Source organism: Protopterus annectens, chromosome 7.part0, assembly GCF_019279795.1.
Source record: "Protopterus annectens isolate FY-2018-M chromosome 7.part0, PAN1.0, whole genome shotgun sequence".
Taxonomy (NCBI): domain Eukaryota; kingdom Metazoa; phylum Chordata; order Ceratodontiformes; family Protopteridae; genus Protopterus; species Protopterus annectens.
In genome coordinates, this window is record NC_056739.1 from 786,710,124 (window position 1) to 786,732,601 (window position 22,478).

A 22,478-nucleotide genomic window follows, 5' to 3' on the forward strand; every position below is an offset into this window, starting at 1 on the left:
CTCTCAACTTTACCCTAGCGGTGAAAGGTGGAACTTGCATTTTAATCCATGAGGAGTGCTGTACATTTATTCCTGACAATCAGCACAAAATTGAAAGTCATCTTGAACTCATTTAGAGAGTCTCCAAACTCTCTAAGGCCAAGGAGGCTGATAACTCAACATGGGCATGGTTAACCAACCTGTTTTCAGGTTGGGGAGGTGGACTATTGAAGTTAATTTTACTGATCGCAGTATTAGCTATTGCCTTTCTTGTTGTATTTTTAATCAAAGCATTGATTTTAAAACTGATGTCTTTCAAAACTACTAAAAAGGTGCCAAAGTTTTATATGCCTGCAGCTATAAATATAGATGATGAAATAAAAATGTGTGACAATGTTGAAGGAACCAGCAACATGGTCATGTTAGACTTAGGGCAAATGTATGATAGATTAAATGGTGATGCTTACACAGCATCAATTGGGGGATTGTAGAATATAAATGGCCAAAGCATGTGTTTAAGGAAATTGAGTACGTGACAACCTGCTTGCATTAAGATGGACTTTGTACTGTGAACTCTGAGTAAACTGTGAATAGTGGAAAAAGACTTAAAAACAAGAACCTACTTGAAAGCAGGAAATGTGCCTTATATGGAAGTGCATCCGATTTTCTTTTTCTGCCTACAGATGTAGTAATGTGAACTGCTTTAAGCCTATGGGTAAACCACTAATTGGTTAATTGTCTTTTGTACTGATCTAATTGGTCCAGTTTATATTTTTGTATTGTCAACAGTATTACCAGTATATAAGCTTATGCATTCCTTAGTTCTGGGAGTCTCCCTGGTACTTTCCATGAGGCTCCCCACACGTGTGTAATAAATACCACTGAAAGAGAGGAAAATCTATTTTGTCTTTATTTAAGGTAAAAGCTAACACAACAGCTGATAAACAATATGTGGGACTGGCAGGAAGCTTCATGTATCGGTTGGATGAATATAAGTGTTAGATAGGTGTCTAATGTATGATAAGAGCTAATTTAGGAACAAAATAAAAACCTGGAAGGGGACTAAGAATAATACACAAAGACAGCTCTAGAAGGTATAAACTACTTCAGCAAGAAGTAGAATGCGATAATTTCAACATGAGAAATCAGACAAGAGTATGGAAGGATTCTTAATAGGAGTATTCATGTGACCTTTTGTGGACCTCATTGTTCTCGATGTATTGGAAGTAAATATTAATATTGGGACATTAAGGTAGACAAATCTGATAACAAAGAACAAAAGGGAGAAAGGTGAAAGGCAAATGTTAAAAACAGTAATACAGGGATCCAAAGAAATAAATATTAACAAGAGAAAAAGATAAGACTATGAAGGATGCAGTCAACCAGAAGAATGAATAAAAGTTTGCATGAAATATTAGAAAGATCGCTAATTGAGAAGTTACTGGAAGCTTAAGACATATCAAATTACAAAGGGGAATGTGATACAGATCTGATCAAGTAAGTCAGATAAAACTGAAGATGAGGTAAGGGCAAATGAAGAACACAGCTGTAAAAAATATAAAAGTATCTGCGGTGGTGGTTCTGCGGTAGCGTTGTCACCTCACAGTAAGACGTTGTCCTGTTCGATTCTCAGCTAGAGCGTCTTCTGTGTGGAGACATGCGTGAATGGGTGTAACTTCGTTGAAGGTTGTGCATCAGGGCTGGCAACTCGGCACGTAAAAATCCACTGCCAATCATTAGTGGACCGGAGTTCCACTGTGGCGACCCCTAACCGGGAAAAGCTGAAAGACACAACAACATCAGAGAACAAACCAAGCAACTAGAGAGTAATTGTAACACATGCTGGGTCAAGAAGGGAAAGGAGTGAGTGGGACCACAGCAGCAGATTACTAAAAAGAATACCGACGCTGTTACTGGAGGCAAAGTGGAAGATATATGTCAATTACTTAACACAAATCTGCTTGAATGACAGAAATATATTTAAACTTTAATAATTACATCTAGACATAAGGACACAAGACTGAACATATATGAACTCAAAATAAACATTAAAAACACATAGAAGCAGAAGTGGAACTTATCACTAATAGGTTAGGGATAAGCCAGGAACTTCTGTGAAAGAAAGCATTGATATTCTCAGGCAAAATATTAAATGAAGTGTACAACAACTACCTTTCATATATAATCCAGTCTGAAACTCACTGGTGATTTGAGAAGAAAGATAACATTATGAATACTTTTTTTAAAAAAGTGATATGAGCAATTACCACACACAGCCAAATAGTTCCCAGTGCAGCGTAGAGCAGACCCGCTGTTAGACTCTCTCATTTACACATTTCTCCAGCCTAACTCATTCACACCACTAGCAGTCAACTTTACACTAAACACACACACACACACACACACACAAAATAAACTCAAGATTCTTCTCCTAAACACCCCCCACTCCAACCCCACAAACCAGGCTGTACTGCGCCATTCACTCTGTCTCCATTCTTGCTCCTAAAATATGGGAATCCCTCTCCACCTGAAGGAACTACAATCTTCCTTCCCCACTTTCAGAGTTGAACTTAATTAAATTCCTCCCCACCAACTCAAACTGTACTTATCACATAAGGGCCTCTCAGGCTGTAGAGACAACACAAAGGACAAAAGTAGCTCAAAAAGAACAAAATGAATCCAAGGACGCAGCAACACAGTTAAAATACTTTAATGATTAAGCACTTTTGTATCAAACTTCATCAGAATCATATAAAAACAATGCTAATCAGCTAATTAATATACCCTGTCCAACATTTTCACATGACCATAACCAACCAATAGACATTCACATTCAAAAAATACCACCCATTAAAGTCATTATAATATTTAACCATTAATCAATTCAGCAACAGATAAAAAAATATAAAATGAACCAAATATATACATAATTTAAAATATATAAATATTACATCTCATATAATTTTAACCTCAACGCATTACCTACTGAAATAGTGTCATTCAAAACGGGGGGAGGGGCGTGGCATTAAGCCTCAGCTGCCAACAAAATTCCTTTTTTTTTCAATTATATCAGGCCAAGGTCACCCCCTAGGATGTTTGACAACCAATTCAATAACAAAAAAACAAAAAATAATGGTCAGGATGTTGTCCCAAATGTTTAACCAAAGCATTACCAGGATCCATCTTCTTAATATCAGAGACATGTTCATATATTCCGTCTTTAAATTTTCTTTGGGTTTTACCCACATAAAAACTGCTGCATTTCTGACAGACAGCCACACAGACCAACACTTGAGAATTACATGTACAATGAAACCTAGGCCTTATCACCATTTGGTTTACCACTGTTTGTTCCCCCATCAAAATTTGTTTATACATGTTGCAAAAACTACATTTATAAGTCTCTGCTTATTTCATACTATGTTGGGGTCCATTAAAATCCTGACCATGCTCCAAATAATTTCTGATGGTACATCCCCTTCTATATGCAATGTCAGGGTGTATGACACAATTAAAACAGGAGAATATCGACCAAACTTTGGTCAGTATCTCCCTGATCCACCCAACTTATGAACAGTAATTTGTGATGAAAGACCAATTATGTTCACTACTTCGAGACTGCTTATTACCAGTCATCTCACCCACTGACGAGAAGGTGGACCCGTAAAAGAGATACTATATCCCCTTCTCCCTTCTGTTGGTCACCTTACTTCTGATCAAAGAGGTTAAGTCAGCAGAACAGCCTCTACATAATAACATGTCCTCCAAGGTCTCACACTCCTTCAGAAAGATGTCATAATCTGACACCATATGGGCAAGTCAGATGTAATTACCCCCCTCTTCTGATGCATAGGGTGGCAGCTGTCAAAGTGCAGCACGCTGTTACAATATGTGCACTTCCTATAAATGGAGCTCACCAATTCTCCCCTGGAATAATCTTTGGATAACAAAACGTCTAAAAATTTAACCGAATCGCGATTGTATGTATACGTGAACCTGAAAAAAGAAGTGGTGCCATTTAAGTAATTGATAAATGTATTGATCTCATTTTCCGTCCGGTCCCAGACAATAAATATATCATCCAAATATCAGAGATATATTTGCCAGGAGGGCAGAGGAAATTTGTCAAATAGATGTTTCCTTTCCCTTTGTAATAAAACAATGTTGGCATAAATGGGGGCACACGCGGCCACCATCACCACTCCTTTCACTTGTTGAAAATATTGCCCTTCCAAAAAACCAAAATTGCTTTTTAATACCACTTCCATACACGTCACTACAACATTAGTATGTTATTTAGACCTGAAAATTCACATAAAAAATTGTGAAACCACTCCAAGCCCACTTCATGAGGTATCACATAAAATAATTCAGCCACATCAACTGTAAGAAAAATGGCTTCTCTAAAAAAGTTGAAGTTTTTAACTTTAAGCAAAAAGTCCCAAGCATCCTTACAAAGATGTTGAAACCCATTCAAACATTTTTTAACGTCACATTTATAAATTTACCAGGGGGGTGGCACTTTGATTTGGTACCATTAACAATAGGCCTCATTGGTGGATCAGTGACATTTTTATGTTTGGGAATCCTAAATATGTTCGGCACAACTGGGTGTTGCACCTTAAGATAGTAATATGTTTCAGGATTAAACTTACCCTGATCCACCATATCCTGTAACCAAATATCTACCTTACGGTAGGCCAACTGAATGAAATTTAAGGATGTTTCTTCATATAATTCACAATTAGAAACATATAAATGCATTCTTTGCAAATAATCATTGTTACTCATCACCACCACAACCCCTCCCCACTTGACGGGTTTCATCACCCTGAGCTCCTTATTTTTGGGACAATTGCAGTAAAAGCTGAAATTCATGAGCATTCAAATTAAAACCTGTTTTCACCACACCACACTGAGACTTTAACTTATGAAATTTAAATTCCACCATTTTCTCAAAAATCATTAAAGGAAATGATAAATGCGGATTATAAATACTTTTCAGTGAATGCATTGCTTTCTTTGTACCAAGGCCTGTGAATCAAACACAAAACGAAAATTTAATTTTCTCAGAAATAACTTCAAATTAATTAAAATATCATCCAACTTAAAGCTAGCAGTGGGAACAAAGGTACCTACTACCACACCAAAGTAAAAGTTCAGCGTGTTACCCAGTACATATCTGTTCACTAAAGTTATAAATCGTAAAATCACCTCTTTATTTTTTATAATCGCTGGCATTACACACTCCACACAATCCATATTTCTTTCATCTTCACAAAGGTCAGAGTGAAAATCGAACATGGAAATCAGCGAAAATGCTGATTCCTTCTGTTCACACCATTTCATCCTCCTAGGCGTGCGCTTAATCATTAAAGTGTTTGAAATGTGTTGCAGCATCCTTGGATTCATTTTGTTCTCTCAGGCTGTAGTCTTACCCTCCTCAACTACTAACACCTCCTAATCTCCCCACCAATCCCCTGTCCTGACTGTCATTACCCCACACATTTCCACCATGAAGTAAACCTGAAATATAATCATGTGACTTGTAAAAATGCATTCCTCTCATGATTGTTGCTACATCTGCTAATTACTATTGTACAGTTTCTGTTATACATTGTTATTTTCTATTCTGTTTTTTTTATTTTATTTTATTTTTGTTTAAACAAGAAACATATTTGATATGTAGAGTTTATTGCTTCTCTGTTCTCTTTTTTTTTTCTTTTTTCTTTTTCTTTGTGAATTATTTCACATAGCAGTACCTGCAAATGGTCAGTCGTGATCGGTGTACCACCCCAATAAACAAATGTAAAATAAAACAAAAATTCTAAATCTTGGACTTTTGGAAGCAGGATGTATTATTGAGACTGAAAATGAATGACTAACAAACTTAAGGATCTTACAGCAGAATGTGAAATCTAACAGGGACTAGCAGAATTAAAAAATGGTAATGGCTCCAGATGGATTAATTTCTCACCCCTGGTTGCCTCGGCTTTGGACAGCTTGGTGCCAACCTCTGCCTCGGCTGGGCTGCCTTTGTGTCAGAAGGAGTCGATGATATGGAAGCATGTCTTCACAGCACTGGAACTGTCAATCTCCTTCTTCCTGGGGCATTCTGCCTTTGAGGTAGTGGAGAGAGTGTTCTCTACTTCTAGAGGAAGGAACAATTCCACCCCCCCCCCCGGAGGCATCTTCCCAGTCTCATATATCTTTGTGCCTTGAGCCTCAACACTGTACTCCACAGGGACAGCCAGCCCAAAGTCTCCAGGCCACACAGCAGTGTATACTTATATATATTCTGACACTGCCTTGGAACATCCCGATGAAGAAGTCCCTAGGAATAGAAAGTGCAAGAGGAGGCACTTAGACTCTCCTCAAGAGTCAGTCACAGAAGAAACTGATTTTGATGAGGGGGAAGGGTCCTCCCAAGATCGCCACCTGATGATGTCTTCTTTAACACATCCTGGAGATCCTCAAGCAAAGGGGAGATTGATCTACAGATAACCCTTCCCAAGAGGAATCAGTATTCCTGGAAGCCTTTTGGTCTAACCATCTACCTCCTGGGTAACTCTGCCCACCAATGGGCTCATTGAGTTGATCTCTAGGCAGACGTGGAAGGAACCCGAACCTGTTGAGCTGATCCCCAAGACACCAGACAGGATCCTGGCACCACAGAAAAGAAGAGAATTTTGGAACAAAGGAGTACCAATAGATTTCATGGTCATAGCGGCAGCCAAAAAGAAGGAACTCAAAGAACAGAGTTTATCTGTTCACCCCCCCCCAACAGGAAGTCCAGGGTGTTGGACAGATTTGGGAAGCATGTATATGCTTCAGCAACTTTTGCACTCAGGTCACTGAATTATTTGTCACACTTCACCAGATTTCAGAGGGATTTGATTAAATAACTATCCAAATCTCTCCAGAGGACCATCACTTCTGAGGCAGAGACACCTGTTGCCTCACACTTGGCTATCCTACAGTCAATTTTGAATTCATCCATGAGGCTCATTTCACATGCTTGAAGGACTCTGTGAAATCACACAGTCACATCCAAGCATGTCTCCTAATGGAAATGCCTAAACCTGTCACCCTTTTGGTACCTTCAACTGCATAGGTTCATAGGTTTATAGATAGGTACTAGGCTATTGGCCCTAGGGCCTATATAAGCCTAGCCAAAGGTACACTGGCTTTCGCCACCCAAGAAAATTATTTTCCTGTGCCACTGTCGAGCAGAGCCACAGAAGTGATCCCCGGGGTGAATTTCCTATCTCCCATCCAATCATCAAGATTTTTCTTGAACAGTGCTAATAAGGAGCTTAGTTTGATACAGATAGGTAGTTTGTTCCAGAGTATGGGAAGTCTCTGGGACAGGAATCTATCCCTCCAGCATGTTCTGTTGATTGTCTTGCAAGGTTTAGGTCCCTAGAGCGTGTAGCTCATAGGGATTGGGATTTCTTTAAGTGGAGCATGTCTAAAAGCTCTGGGTTTGACATAGCTTTGTGTGTTAGGCAGAGATCGCCTCTGAGTAGGCGATATGCAACGGAGTAAAGCTGCAGTTTTTTGAGATGGTCTGCATAGGGCATCTCTTTGAGGCCGGTAATCCACATAAATACCTCACAATAACAGTAAACAAAATTCCCGATGTTCCACCCAGTCAGATGAAAGCAGCAGCACTGGAAATAAAAAAGCTGTTAGAAAAAAAGAGCCATCCAAGAGGTCCCCCCAAACCAGAAAGAATCCAGAACTTACTTGAGATTCTTTTTAGTGCCAAAGAAAACAGGGTTCCTATTTTATGATCGAAGTCTTACAACTTTGAATCATTAAAGAATGAAGTATAATAATCGAGGTTGTAAAACCTCGAACCATATAAGGGAGATTACCATAGAGCATGGAAAGGTTTCCCTTTACTGCACTGTAGTGCGATCTCGGAGTTGGTATATTTAAATAGCGGGGTGTGGGGGTGCAGGGGTGATTGCCCCGTGCACAGAGTGGTTTTTTTTTTTTTTTTACTGTTTTTACTTTTTTTTTAAATGTGTGCTCGAAGTTCCAAGACTTCGGTCATTAAAGTTCATCCTTTTATGATTCAAAGTTTTGGAACTTCGATCATATGATATAGACCCAGAAAACAAGGGACTGGAGACCAGTTTTTGGATCTCAACAATCTGAACAAATCAGTTCAGTATACAAAGTTCTGGATAGTCACAGTTCAGTCATTACCAAGTCAGAGCTGTACCCTTTGGCCTCACCACAGCCCCAGGATGTTCACCAAATGCACGGCAATAGTAGCACCTCACTTGAAACTGCAGGGATTCTGGGTGCTTCCGTACTTCGACAACTGGCTCATAACTGCTTCAACCGGGCATCTTCTGATAAAAGCATGAGATAATGTGCTCTCTTCTATGAATTACCATCAGTCACAACAAATTTCAGCTAGGACCATCTCAGATATTAGAGTTCATGGAGGCCTTGTTCGATATGGTATCAGTAACAGCCCCTCTTCCATTACCAAGGGTACAAACCATTCAATTTCAAGTCAAAAAGATAATTCAAAATTCTTCTCTATCAGCTTGAGTGATTCTACAAGCCTTGGGGTCAATGTTAGCAAGATACCATATGAGAAGTCTTTAGTGGACTGCAGCAATTCAGTGGTCTGCTCTGCATCAACCTATGTCCACCCAGACCAGAAAAACTTAGGCATGCAGAAAGTACCTCTTGTGGTGGATTTGCTCAGATTAGATATTAGAAGGCCATCCCTTCACTCTTCCTCGACCAGAGCCACAGTGACCATGGACACTTCCCAAATTGGTTGGGGGGCACTTTTTTGGAAAGACAGTCCAAGGCACCAGGTCCCCCGAAGAGACCAACATGCATATCAATGTCTTGGAAATGACAGCAGTACTCCTAGAGTTGCAGGCCTTTCAAGACTCTCTCCCTTATGGAACTGCTGTGATTCAGATGGAAAATATGTAAGCGATATGGTACATCGACAAACAAACAGGAACCAGATCTTACCCCTTGTATCAAGAATCTCTCAGAGTGTGGCAATGGGAGATTTCATACAAACGATTTTTGATAGGAATGCACATGCTGCGGAAATCCAACATGACAGCAGACAAGTTGAGCAGGTCCATTTTATTGCCTCATGAATGGTCTCACAACATGGAAGTTGCAGAAAAGATATTCCACCAATGGGGCCAACCAAGCTGCGACCTGTTTGCATCCCCCTCAACAACAAGTGCAGGTTCTTTTCCCCTGATCCTCCCACCGGGGCAATCACCGAGAGATGCTTTCCTTCACAATTGGCCCCCTGATCTCCTTTATACTTACTCCCCAACTCCTCTAATCCCCACGTTTCTCCAGAAAGCATCTCGATTGAAGAGCAGTCATGTTCATTGCATCTTATTGACCTCATTAGATTTGGTTCTCTTTTCCTTGGCCTCATCTAGTTCACCCACCATGGAATCTGGATTCAATTCCAGACCCCCTGTCTCATCTGACAGGCATGGTTCACCAAGAAATTGCAGGCCTAAAGTTGACTGCATGGTTTCTCCACTTCCACTAATAGCCAGACAACAAAGCCTCTCCTCCCTCCCTTGTATGTTGTGTTCTTCTGTCTTCCCATAAGGCTTCCACTAGGATAATTTACAAAAGCACGTGGAAAAGATTTGTTTTTTGGGCACAACAGAGAGACACTGACCTTTTTTCAGCACCAGTACCAAAAATTCTTGAGTTTTTGGCTGCAGTTTTTAATGAATGGGCAAGCTCCTCGACTGTTAAAGTTCAACTAGCTGCTATTTCTAATTTCCATACAGGAGTAAATGACTCCTCCTTAGCTTCTTCAAAACTTTGTAAGGCCTTTATAATTTTTCTTCTTAGATCCAACTCAGTCATGGGATTTGAATTTAGTATTACAAGCTTTAACTCAATCTCCATTTGAGCCAGCAGCAAAGTGTGAACTAAAAATTTTAACCTGAAAAACTATCTTTTTAGTAGCTATAACCTCTGCTTGAATAGTCTCTGAACTTCAAGCCCTGTATTCTAAGCCTCCTTATTTAATTTTCCATAGAGATAAGGTATCATTACGAACCAACCCTTCCTTTCTTCCTAAGTTGGTGTTTGAATCCAACATTAATCACTCTATTAATCTTCCAGTTTTCTTTCCAAATTTCATGAACAAAGGAGAATACATGTTACATTTGTTGAATGTTCACAGACGTTTATGTTTCTATTTGCACAGAACAAAGAATTTGAGAAGAACAGATCAGTTATTTCTTTCTTTTGTGGAATCAAAATTAGGAAAATCAGTAACTCTAGCCAAATGGTTAACAGATTGCATTTCCTCTGTCTGCAACAAATTAAGTTTGCCCTTGTCGAAACCTTTAAAAAGCCCCTTCAACCAGGGCCATAGCAACTTCATCAATATTTTTATCCAGATCTTCCATGAATGATATCTGTGCAGCTGCAGCTTGGGCTCATCTTCATACCTTTATTACTCATTACAAATAGGATCTGCTCTTGAGAGGAAGAACAGTCTTTGTCTCAACAGTGCTCAGGAATATCCTTCCTAGAGTCCTCCCAGGATACAGGTAGCTGGGGACTCTGTCCATCTTGTTGAGGAATGAATGAAAATTGACAACATCAGATGAAGTTGTGTACTCACCATAACGTTCCATCTGGCTGTCCATTTTCATTCTTCCTCAATGCCCTTCCCTCCAACCCCTACCTTTGGGTTTGTGACTTCTGGAAGAATGAGAAGATACCAAGGGAACCAATGTTCCTGCCTCTGAGCTCCAGGTACTGATTTCTCATTTTACAATCGTTACTTATTTCTATGAAGGTAAAAGTACAGCAAATAAGATCTGACGTAGGGAGGGGAACTACAGCATTATAGGTAAGGGAGGAGCTCAAGAGTTTCCATTATCCATGAGCTGTAAAAAGTGTTTGAGTTGGATCCGAGGGTCAGATCTAAGCCCACTTTTTGAGAAAGAATGCAAATGGACAACACAGATGGAAAGTTATGGTGAGTACATAACATCTTTATATATAAAACTGCTGCCTGAACAATCCACTAAGTTGCATGTGGGCGTTCTCTTTAGTAACTTCCACCTCTGTAAAATCTTAGAATGTATAAATGTAACTACTGTTTGTATATACATGTAAATAAAAATTTAACTACTCTGTGTTTAACTGGAACTTAGTTTAATGCAATGTAAGCAAATGCAGCTTTTCTCTCTGGGACTCCACTAAAAATGGGAGTTACCTAGTCGGACTTTCCTGGTAAACAAAGATAAATAAATAAATAAATAAATAAATAATCTAGGCCAGAAAAATTCAACCTTAATCCAAACCATGAAAATAACATCCTTAAACCAATCCAAGACAATGTTGCCTTAATCTAGACCAGGAAAAGTCTACCATAATACAAACAACTACAGTTCCATAGCTTTACTTAATTTAGACAGTAAGATTTAAGGACCCATACACGCTTGTAGAATAGAATAGAATACAACTGGAATAACATATCACATATTTAGACAGAGTGTATGAAATTTAAATGTGGTAGGTGTGAGATCACTACAGAAAAATCTTCTGTATATTGTCCTCTGCTCCACATAATCGTGACACAGTTTTGAGCATTACGTAATAACCCCAGATGTAGATAAGGCAACTGACTGCGTTTCTTGAAATTATACAACTCTGTTATACAGGAATACAACAATAAACTGCAGGTTCTGTAATTTATAAGGCTGTAAAAAGGACCCAACTAAGCTTTCTTTGTCTTCCCAGCATTATTCAAGTGATATCTGCAAGCTGCAGAAAGGAAACAAGGAAACAGATATGCTTTCCCTCTCGGCCTAGCACTACTCATGTATTATCCGGACGCATGGGTTAACTGGATCAATAAAAGCATCATGGTCAAATGGAGCAAATTATGAACAAAATAAATCAAAATCTCTGCACGTCGATGATGTGTACTACATATTACATTCTCAAAAAGTCCCTGTAGCACAATTAGAAAATGCATAAAGATATTCCTCACTGTAGCTAAAAACTCAGGTCCCCCCATCCCTATGAACATTTAAATATTTAATACTTTGCAAATGGCAGCAAAGTTGGTACAAAAAGAGGAAGATTTACTTTAGTATTAATTCACACAATAAAAGTAAGACATTTATTCAAAATAACACACATAATTTCCTTATAAAAAAGATCTGGAAAGATGAACAAAACGAGCAAAGTCCTCATGGAGCAGAGCTAATATACTTGTGATGAATATTCTTCCTGGAATACTTTACACAGTGTTTTTTACCATTATGACTATTCCATTAACAGGTTTACAGAAGAAAAATTCTAAATGCTACACTGTATATGCACCAATGTTCAAAACAGCACAATACAAAAGGCTAGGACATTTTCAGTAAGTGGTACAGCAAGGCCTCAAATGCCAACATGGGATGTAAAAGTACAAGAAAGTAGGAAAAACAATAAATTAGAAAGACAGTGCTTAAGCATAAAAAAGGATTGAAGTAGGAACGGCAATTACATGGAGATTTTACTAGCCTTAGAGACCCTCCAGGTTAGTGAATACATTCTACTACAACTCTTCATCCCTGCTTAAAACACTCTACACATTAACAACCATGACCTTATGCATTACCATTCTAAGGAGTCTACCCTCTTTGGATGCTATTAGATCTCATATTTTTACCCCCCATACACACGCGCACACACACTAAGGAAAGAAACATCCTCCCATCTACTAACAGAGCGCACCCAGGCATTACTCTTCTATGCATCTATAAAAACTTTTGAGTCCTGTGAATATGTTCAAACAATATTAACAGCTTCATCATTCACCCCCCCCAAAAAAAAAACTACAGTACTATGTCACATTCCATCAGTCTAACTGGCTCCCTATAAAAGAGTGGCCAGACCTTCTACTTCTTTGCCTTGTTAAAAACACCCTTTACTCTGACTACACCCCCACCCTGCCTTAGCCACAGCCTGGCTATCAGAGATACCCCTGAGCAGCTCGGCTCACAAGCCAGCAGTGTTACCATTCTAGCTAAGCCTACAAGCTCACTCTCATTCCCTGAACATGCCTTCTCCATCCTTGTACCTCAATTATGGGATTCTCTCCCTGTACAACTCCCTACAATACATGCTTACAGCAAATCCATGGGGAAGGTACTAACTTTTTAGGAAAGCAAGCTTGAGTTATTCCCCAGTAGCATAAAGTAACCTAAGACAACTCCTAACACCATCATCTTTTACTCTCCTCTTCTTCTGTATGCCAAAGCCCTAAACCTTAGGGTTACTATTCCCATCACAAGACTCCTCCTATTTGCTTTTCACCCACTAACCCCCCAACCTTAAATAACTAATAACTTTAACTAATGATTGCAATTACTCAAGCTGCAATACAACTAACCTTAACTCGAACCAATGCTACTTGTACATTAGAAATATGCAAATGCTGTGGATATCTCCAGTTATGTTCTTGTGTTTTGTCCTATTGTGTTCTTAGTTGTAATCTCTGTAGAATTCTCATTTCTGATTATTGTATTAGTGCACTATTGCTTTCCACATTCCGCTGTAACACCTGGGCTGAAATAAATCCACTACCATTACCCTGGATAACAAAATCAAATAAATAAATAAATAAAATTAATGGATCTCAATGTAAATATCACAGCTGTTGGATGGACATGCCTGGGGCCCTAGTTTTGGGCAGAAACCTGTATGTCACACAGGCATCAATTAAACATTATTTATTATACATGTTTGGAAGATGTAAAATAGTGTGTCATACACGGTACCCGATTCCCTGCTCTGGCAATATGACTGTAGTAAGACGTTAACAAATGATCATAACCTCAGAAAGAGGTCTACCTTTCCAATTACATGGTTTCACAAGAGTAATGAGTTCTAGCACTTAGGGTTGTTAAACTGTTAAGGCGTTACTAATAAAGTTCCTATATTCCAATGAATTACATGTAAGTATGAACACTATATGTAACACTTTTTCTTCATTCCTCTATTAGAGATTCAGTGGAGGAATCAATTTATGGCAAATGAAATCCATGCGTTATTAAAGCATAGTTTATCCGAAATCTACAAAATAATAAGAGGTGCTTGGCAAAAAACAATACAAATAAGCAAGTGAAGCTACTGAATAAAATTGTTATCCTATCTGTACATTCCATATTCAAAAAATTAGTGGTTACCATCCAAAATATTACTTTGGCCTAAGTTAAAATGGACCACATTTAACTTTTTACAGGAATTATACATTGCAGCAAAAGGCATCAAGAAATAAAGATGAAAGGAATGCTAGCATCAAATTCTACAAAGACATCCCAGATCATCTGTTTAAGAATTGGCTTTTACTGTTTAACAGTGCTGGAAAACCGCTAAAAATTTGGGCAAGCACCGCTAGAGACATTTCATTATCACCAGATTACTTAAGATCACAACCATAACATACTACACCATACAAACTATTCCTCTTGTTAAACAGTCCCATATAGCAATTAACAAGACAGTGGACAAAATAAACTCCTTCAACAATAAGTGAATAAGAATGTCTGAAAACAGCACTGAGGACAGGCTAGAAGGCTAAAACACATATCTTGGAGTGGAATACTTGGATATTTACAAGTCCAGAGACCAGAAGCACATCACAAAACAAATTCATTCAAGACTCTCAAAGGTGGTGGGAGAATGGAGGGTAGAAGATATTATATCAATAGCTTAGAAACAAAACTTGAGGCGAATATGAATAGGAATACCTGATTAGTGTTGATTACAAAAAAAAAAGCCTTCAAATTGAATCAGGAATACATCAAGCAAACACACTCTAAACGCAAATTTGATGCATGAGTAAAATATCAATATTTTGGAACTTTCATTGATTAACATACTAAGAACTTCAGCTGTCACTGCACACGTCATCATCAACATGCTGCAAAGGTTTCACTTCTAATATATTTATTTGTTTATTTGCTTATAATTTTTAACTGGGATAGAACATCGACCCATGTGGACCTTTTTCAGGTGTGAGATGAGGTTAGACGTGTAAAACTAACAAACTATACATACAGCCAAAGTAGCTCTTTATAGACAGCATTTGTTTAGCAATAAGGTACATATATTAGAGTTTAACAATGTAGAAATGAGCAAACACGGTAGTTGCAATAAAGGTTAACAAAGTATAACAAACCACTCCCTAAAGGTTTGTATTGTTTACTCTCCCCAAAGAAGTCTTCAACCTATTTACAGTACATACACAGGTTGTGGATACAAACAGAAAGGGATCTTGTAGGACTTAAAATATGAAGACTGAAGAATGGGAAAAAATATATAATATAGTTTAGAGAAATGGAAGAGTGGAATTATGTGGACTGGGTGAAAAGGTGTGATGTTGTTTGCTTGTCTACTATGATGTGGTCATGATAGGAATTTACACAGAACTGCATGGAAGTGTTTTTACCTTATTCCTCCATTTATGAAACACCTTTGCCTAATAAAAGCTGGTATATAGTAATGACTTTCACTTTCCTGAAGTCACTTTTCCTAAATACAGCTTAAAATGATCGTAACTACACATAACCTAGTTAATACTTCAAACCCCATCAAATGTCATCAGCGCACCTGAGCAAAATGGCTCATTAAGGTATCTAACAGATTTTACTTAGCCTATAATAAAACAGGTATAAAACAAAAGCTGTTAAGGTTATGGAACAGGAAAGGAATACTTAAAGACAATAAATGAATATTTTCATAACTGTTTTCTTTCTTTGTTAAACCTGCACATTGTTTTTGAACCCAGGAAATATCTTGCAAAAATAATTGTGCATAATCATTTTACTCCTGAATTCTGATAACAGCTTTACTGCTCTTTTTAATTGGTGTATGTTGCAGCAGGTAACACAAAGCATGTAAGTATATACACAGCATTTTCAGTCGTTTTTTTTTTTGTAAAACAACAGTGCTACCCCCATCCCCCCAGGGGAAAATGGAATATAACACCAGGCTGCGACACAAAAGTATATTCTGTATCACAACTCTGGTAAAAGGCTACCTTAACAGGGATAGCTAAATGTAATACCTGCCCCTCACACTCAGGTGACAATACTCGTGTAGATCCATGAAAATTACAACATGCAACATCTGGAGAGCTTCTAAAGGCACACTGAAATTGCTTTAAGCAGGGGCGCTGGTACTGGTCCTGAAAACAAAACAAAAAAATTCTAAAACGAGCACGGCAACAGAGAAACGTGTGTGTTGTGTGTGTGTCTTTGGAAGGTGGTTCATTGACAGCATAAGTATAGGGCTTACCTTTGTATGACTTCATTAGACGTCTTTCAATATACGAAAAAAAAAATCAGCCGGAATGTCAAGTCCTAGATTCGATCCTCCGTCAGTTGTGCCTGCGGCAGGGTATCATCCATTACCGAGAAGGCTGGAAAAAACGCTGAGCTGCTTACCTTCCACTATCCTAGATCAACCCCAGAGAAAACATTTTAGGAAACAGCCCGTCCTTTGTCCCCAGTTCGAAGTCACTGCCTATGCACTGGGGGATGGGAGCGTCTCTCGCTAGACCCGGGTTCTACTAGCGCTCTTGTCCTGATGGCTGGGCTGTGCGTCTGTCCTGGTACGCAGTGTCCTTCCACCGGTGCACGGAGCCGCAGCCTGTCTCTGACTGGGAAGGAGGGTGGTACCTGCTCAGAGAGGCAGGAAGCTTTGAGAGGAGGCAGCACACTGCAGTAAGCTTTGCTCCTTTGTGATGAATCACCATGCCTTTGTACTGACACATGTGTACTCCTGAGTTAGCATGTGTACACCAGTAGGTGTCCACAGCTCCAGTATCAGGGGTAAAGCCAACGCACGGGGACAACCGCTTCACTACAGGGTCACCTTAAAAATATCGATAGTATCGATTAGATAAACCGACCGGATAGCAAAGCTTGAATTAAACTACGTTTTCAGAAGCAGAAGGATGTATGTAACGAGGGTCATTATTCCTTGACTGTAATTCGCCACCTTTTGTTTAAAAAAAAAAAAAAAAAAAAAAAAAAAAAAACAGATTTCAAGAGGTACACAACAAAATTTAAGCGTAGTGACAACTGAGACGTATGTGCACATAAAGCAAACCGACGGAGAGGGGACTGAGCGCCTCCTTTCATTCCAAACAAGACTGTTTTTATTATTTTATTCTGCTCTTTCATATAAAGAGCAGGAAAAAAAAAAACGATAGGAAGAATGTATAGCTAATAGTATTTTAAATATACTGTTAGGATTTTAAGTTATTAAAGCTGTTAACTCACAGCATAACATACCCCCATAACCAAGTGTTTTTTATTCATTCATTTGTGTTCTCTATAGAAACAGTAGCCTCACAGCAGGGTTGTAACCTACCCAGGGTTGGAGAGTGTGACCTCCGACGTCTAGCAGACACACTGCTTTATTCATTTGTTAACTGAGTAAACCCACAAGCCTGTACATTGTCATCTAAATCAGCATCTGATTCCTTCAGTCTGCAGTTCAAGCTGTGTGATTCTGTAGTGCAAGGACACAGAGCTGATGTATCTTATGGAATATTCTGATATATAGTATTGAAATAACACAGACTTTACAGTGCAACATACTGCAGCTTTACATCTCTCCTAGCCCCACTATTTTGCAAAACTGACTCTCTTAAGGTACAACAAAGATATGCAGGCGTTTATTGGAATGTGCTTTATCTTAGGATGTACAGGAAATGTCAACAAATAGAATATGCAGGAGAGAAAGACCAGGCACTAACACTGTTGAATTCTCACAAACACAGTTACTTGATGCAGAATGACTGAGAAACCAGTAGGAACCTACTCTGATTAGCCTGTTAACTTAGCATTAAACTGTCATGTTGCTTATGTTTCTTTAAGTTATCACTCATGGCTACACGATGAATACTTTTATTCCATCGCGTCTTTTCTCCAGTGTAAAAACATCAATTCTTATACAGCTCCTCATGTCAGCTCTTGCTTATATTATTTTGAGTAATAGCAACTGACATATCCTATAGTATCTAATCATTCACGGTGTATCAAAATAAGTTTTTTTCTAAAGAATAGTATAAAATTTGTAAAAATAAATCTACTTGACTTTATGATTTGTATATTATATTATAAAAATGTTTTTTGATTGTATTTGTTTATATTATCTGTATTGCTGTACACGTGTATTGTTTATTATATGATATTGTGATCATCTTTTTTTCTCTAACAATTATGTCAGTTTCTTCCCAGTCCATGAAAAGAGGCCTTTTATGACCTAGTCAGACTACCCTGGTAATCAAATGCTAATAAATAAAATAACATACAAATAAAAGTATATTTCTATATACACATGGAATAATGGGTAGGTGAAATCTGACTTACAAATAAATTCAAGGCTGATAATTGTGGCCAAAGGTTTGACACATTTTAAGACATGGAAAAGTTTCCATGTACAGCTGCTAAAAGTGGACATATATTGATTATCCTGATGAATGTTACATGTATACAGTGTCCATTAAACACCTGACTTTACTACCATGTTTCACTGATTTACATCAGTATAGAGAATATTGAAGCATTAATAAACGCAGTTTATTAGAGTCTCTCATAGCAAGGCTGTTATTGGTCTACTTATCTCCCACTAGAACAGTTAGTGATCTTTGTACTGCACTGGGATTCTTATTTTCCATTTACTCAAGGTAATTCAGACATGTTAGGAAACTGCAGAAGGAAATTGGTTATATAGTAAACATGAGCATCTGACCTCTCAAGACAAGCGCCTGTCCTCTTTGACATGTCTCTGTCCAGTGACGTACGTCCATTGCAGTGAGTAATCAGATAACTTCATTTGGATATTTTACTACTGGTAAAATTATTTGTCAGTGTGTCTCTTGGTATGTTAAGACTAGTCCTGTGGTACACTCATTTGTCAGTGCGTCTCCTGGTACATTGTGACTAGGCCTGTGGTACAATCATTTGTCAGTACGTCTCTTGGGATGTTAAGACTAGTCCTGTGGTACAGTCATTTGTCAGTGCGTCTGTTGGTACATTGTGACTAGGCCTATGGTACAATCATTTGTCAGTCTCTATTGGTATGTTATGACTAGGCCTGTGGTACAATCATTTGTCAGTGTCTGTTGGTATGTTATGACTACTCCTGTGGTACAATTGTTTGTCAGTGCATGGCTTGGTATGCTAGGAATAGTCCTGGTGTACAATTGTTTGTCAGTGTGTCTCTTGGTACATTATGACTAGTCATGTGGTATAATCATTTGTCATTGCGTCTGCTGGTATGTTAGGACTAGTCCTGTGATACAGTTGTTTGTAAGTCTGTCCGTTGGTATGTTAGGACTAGTCCTGTGGTACAGTCATCTGTCATGTGACTGTTGATATGTTAGGACTAGTCCTGTGGTACAATCATTTGTCATTGTCAGTGTGTCTGCTGGTATGTTAGGACTAGTCTTGTGGTACAGTCATTTGTTAGTGTGTCTGCTGGTATGTTAGGACTAGTCCTGTGGTGCAATCGTTTGTTAGTATGCCTCATGGTACATTATGACTAGACCTGTGGTACAATCATTTGTCAGTGTTTGGTGGTATGTTATGACTAGTCCTGTGGTACAGTCATTTGTCAGTGGGTGTCTTAGTATGTTAGTACTAGTTCTGTGGTACAATCGTTTGTCAGTGTATCTCTTGGTACGTTATGACTAGTCCTGTGGTACAGTCATTTGTCAGTGTGTCTCTTGGTATGTTAGGACTAGTCCTGTAGTACAATCATTAGTCAGTACGTCTGTTGGTATGTTAGAACTAGTCCTGTGCTATAATCATTTGTCAGTGTGTCTCTTGGTACATTATAACTAGCCCTATGGTACAATCATTTGTCAATGTGTCTGTTCATATGTTAGGACTAGTCATGAGGTACAGTCATTTGCCAGTATGCCTGTTGGTATGTTAGGACTAGTCCTATGGTACAATCGTTTATCAGTGTGTCTTTTGGTACATTATGACTAGTATTGTGGTACAATCATTTGTTACTGTGTCTCTTGGTATGCTAGAACTAGTCCTATGGTACATTCATTTGTCAGTCCATCTATACCTCTCAACCTCTTACAGCAAGAAATCTAGACAAAGCCATAAATAAAGGCCCAAAAATAGGGACAGATTTAATATTGCTCTTACAAACTGAGAAAGTTGATAGAACAATAGGTTTTACATTAGCATGGATTTTCTGAAGAGCATGATGTTTGAAACTCAAATATCTTGTCATTATTTTCTGACTTCAATCCACATTGACATGCCAATGATTTGCCAGAAAATTAAAATTTTATGAGACAAAAATCTGGACATTCTGCAAAATTCTGGACAATTGAGAGATATGAGGGCATCTCTTGGTTTGTCAGAACTAGTCCTGTGGCACAACTGTTTGTCAGTGTGTCTCGTATGTTAGGACTAGTCCTGTGGTGCAATCGTTTGTCAGTGTGTCCCTTGGTATGTTAGGACTAGTCCTGTGGTACAAGTAATTTGTCAGTATGTCTCTTGGTATGTTAGGACTAGTCCTGCGGCACATTTGTTGGTCAGTGTGTCTCTTAGTATGTTAGGACTAGTCCTATGGTACATTCATTTGTCAGTGTGCCACTTGGTGCATTAGGACTAGTCCTTTGGTGCAATCATTTTCCAGTGTGTCTCTTGGTATGTTAGAACAAGTCCTGTGGTGTAATTGTTTGTCATTGTGACATTAGATATGTTAGTATTAGTTTTATGGAACAATCATTGGTATATTATGACTATTCCTGTGGTACAGTTGTTTGTCAGTATGTCAGTTGGTATGTTAGGACTAGTCCTGTGGTACAGTCATTTTTCATGTGACTGTTGGTATGTTAGGACAAGTCTTGTGGTGCAGTCATTTGTCAGTGTGTCTCTTGGTATATTATGACTAGTCCTGTGGTACAGTTGTTTGTCAGTGTGTATGTTGGTATGCTAGGACTAGTCCTCTAGGACAGTCATTTGCCAGAATGTCTCTTGGTATGTTAGGACTAGTCCTATAGTACACTTGTTTGTCAGTGTGTCTTTTGGTACATTATGACTAGTATTGCGGTACAGTCATTTGTCACCGTCTTTCTTGGTATGTTAGGACTAGGCCTATGGTACAATCATTTGTGAGTGCATCTATTGGTTTGTCAGGACTAGTCCTGGGGTAGAATCATGTGTCAGTGTGTCTGTTGGTATGGTAGGGCTAGTCCTGTGTTACAGTCATTTGTCAGTGTGTCTCTTAGTATTTTAGGACTAGTCCTGTGGTACAGTTGTTTGTCAGTGAGTCTCTTGGTATGCTAGGAGTAGTCCTAAGGTACAGTCATTTGACAGTGTGTCTCTTGGTACATTAGGAATAATCCTGTGGTTCAGCTCCATCATCTCAAATTTGAAATCGCTCATGGCATTTGATTTTTAAGATGGTGCCAACTGCTACTTTGAGTTTACCAATTTTCTCCTCAAGTGGGACCTTAGTCTCTTCTGCTCGGACATCTGTCCTTTTGGTTTAGGAAATCATCTTTATCATTCTGGCATCTCAGGTGAGGCATGGATGTCCCTTATGTTTTGCCTTACTATTGTCTGATTATTTGTTTGGCTCACATATGACCTCAGTCCATCAAACTTTTTCACTGAATACAAACAACAAAATGATGAGTGACACAGACACAAGTCCCAAATCCAAAGATTATTTATTGAGAATAAACTTTTCCACTGCTCTTCCCATTGTTTCCCATCATATTTCTCCCACTATACTAAAAGGAACTGCTTCAACTTGTTCCTAGGCTGAGGTCAGACAGAGCACCCTCTGTCACAGAAGTACTTGTATTAACCATTGGTTATTATTATTCTTTTACTTCATATGGAAGCTATAGTTGTGATTCATGCATAGGGATATTTGTACAGATTTATCTGCCCAACGTTGGATGTGCCAGGCTCTGCAGTAGTTTGTACAGCATGTTATTGCTGTGTAGGACATTAAAGTAATACGTGGATCTGGTTGACCAAGAATTTTGTTAGCTGTCAATACTGCTTTCTATGTAGCATCATTTGTTTGAGGGTAGTGAGGACATGAAATAGTACAAATGAATCCATACTCTTAGTGAAGGTTTGGAATTCCATGGATACAAATTACATTCATTTGACAGTAATTAGTTCTATGGGTTACCCACACCTTAAGAACATATCTTAAATCAAAATATAACAAGCTCCAGCATTCGCTTTTTTAGCTGCCATTTTAGAGTGAATAGAAAAAGTACTCCCCTGGGTGTTGTGACTACATATATGATAACACTTGGCTTTAGCCTTATTTTAACTGGTCACAATCAAGAAATCCAGCATAATCAACTACAGACACATTTACTTAATTAGTTTTGCCACATATATATATATATATATATATATATATATATATATATATATATATATATAACC

The 22,478-nt window shown here is 38.5% G+C and overlaps 1 protein-coding gene across 6 annotated transcripts in view; it reads right to left on the reverse strand.

The window, feature by feature from the left end:
• Window positions 1–22,478, reverse strand: part of ARHGEF15 (Rho guanine nucleotide exchange factor 15) — an 879,095-nt gene that overhangs the window by 814,112 nt on the left and 42,505 nt on the right. For 2 of the 6 annotated variants that reach the window (XM_044077318.1, XM_044077315.1), the window contains exon 1: window positions 16,321–16,823. The exons of 1 other annotated variant lie outside the window; for it this stretch is intronic. The gene's annotated coding sequence lies outside the window, so the exon portion shown is untranslated. Of the gene's footprint in view, window positions 1–16,320; window positions 16,826–22,478 lie in introns of those variants that run through there. 3 more of the 6 variants (XM_044077320.1, XM_044077317.1, XM_044077319.1) reach the window with 3 other exon arrangements.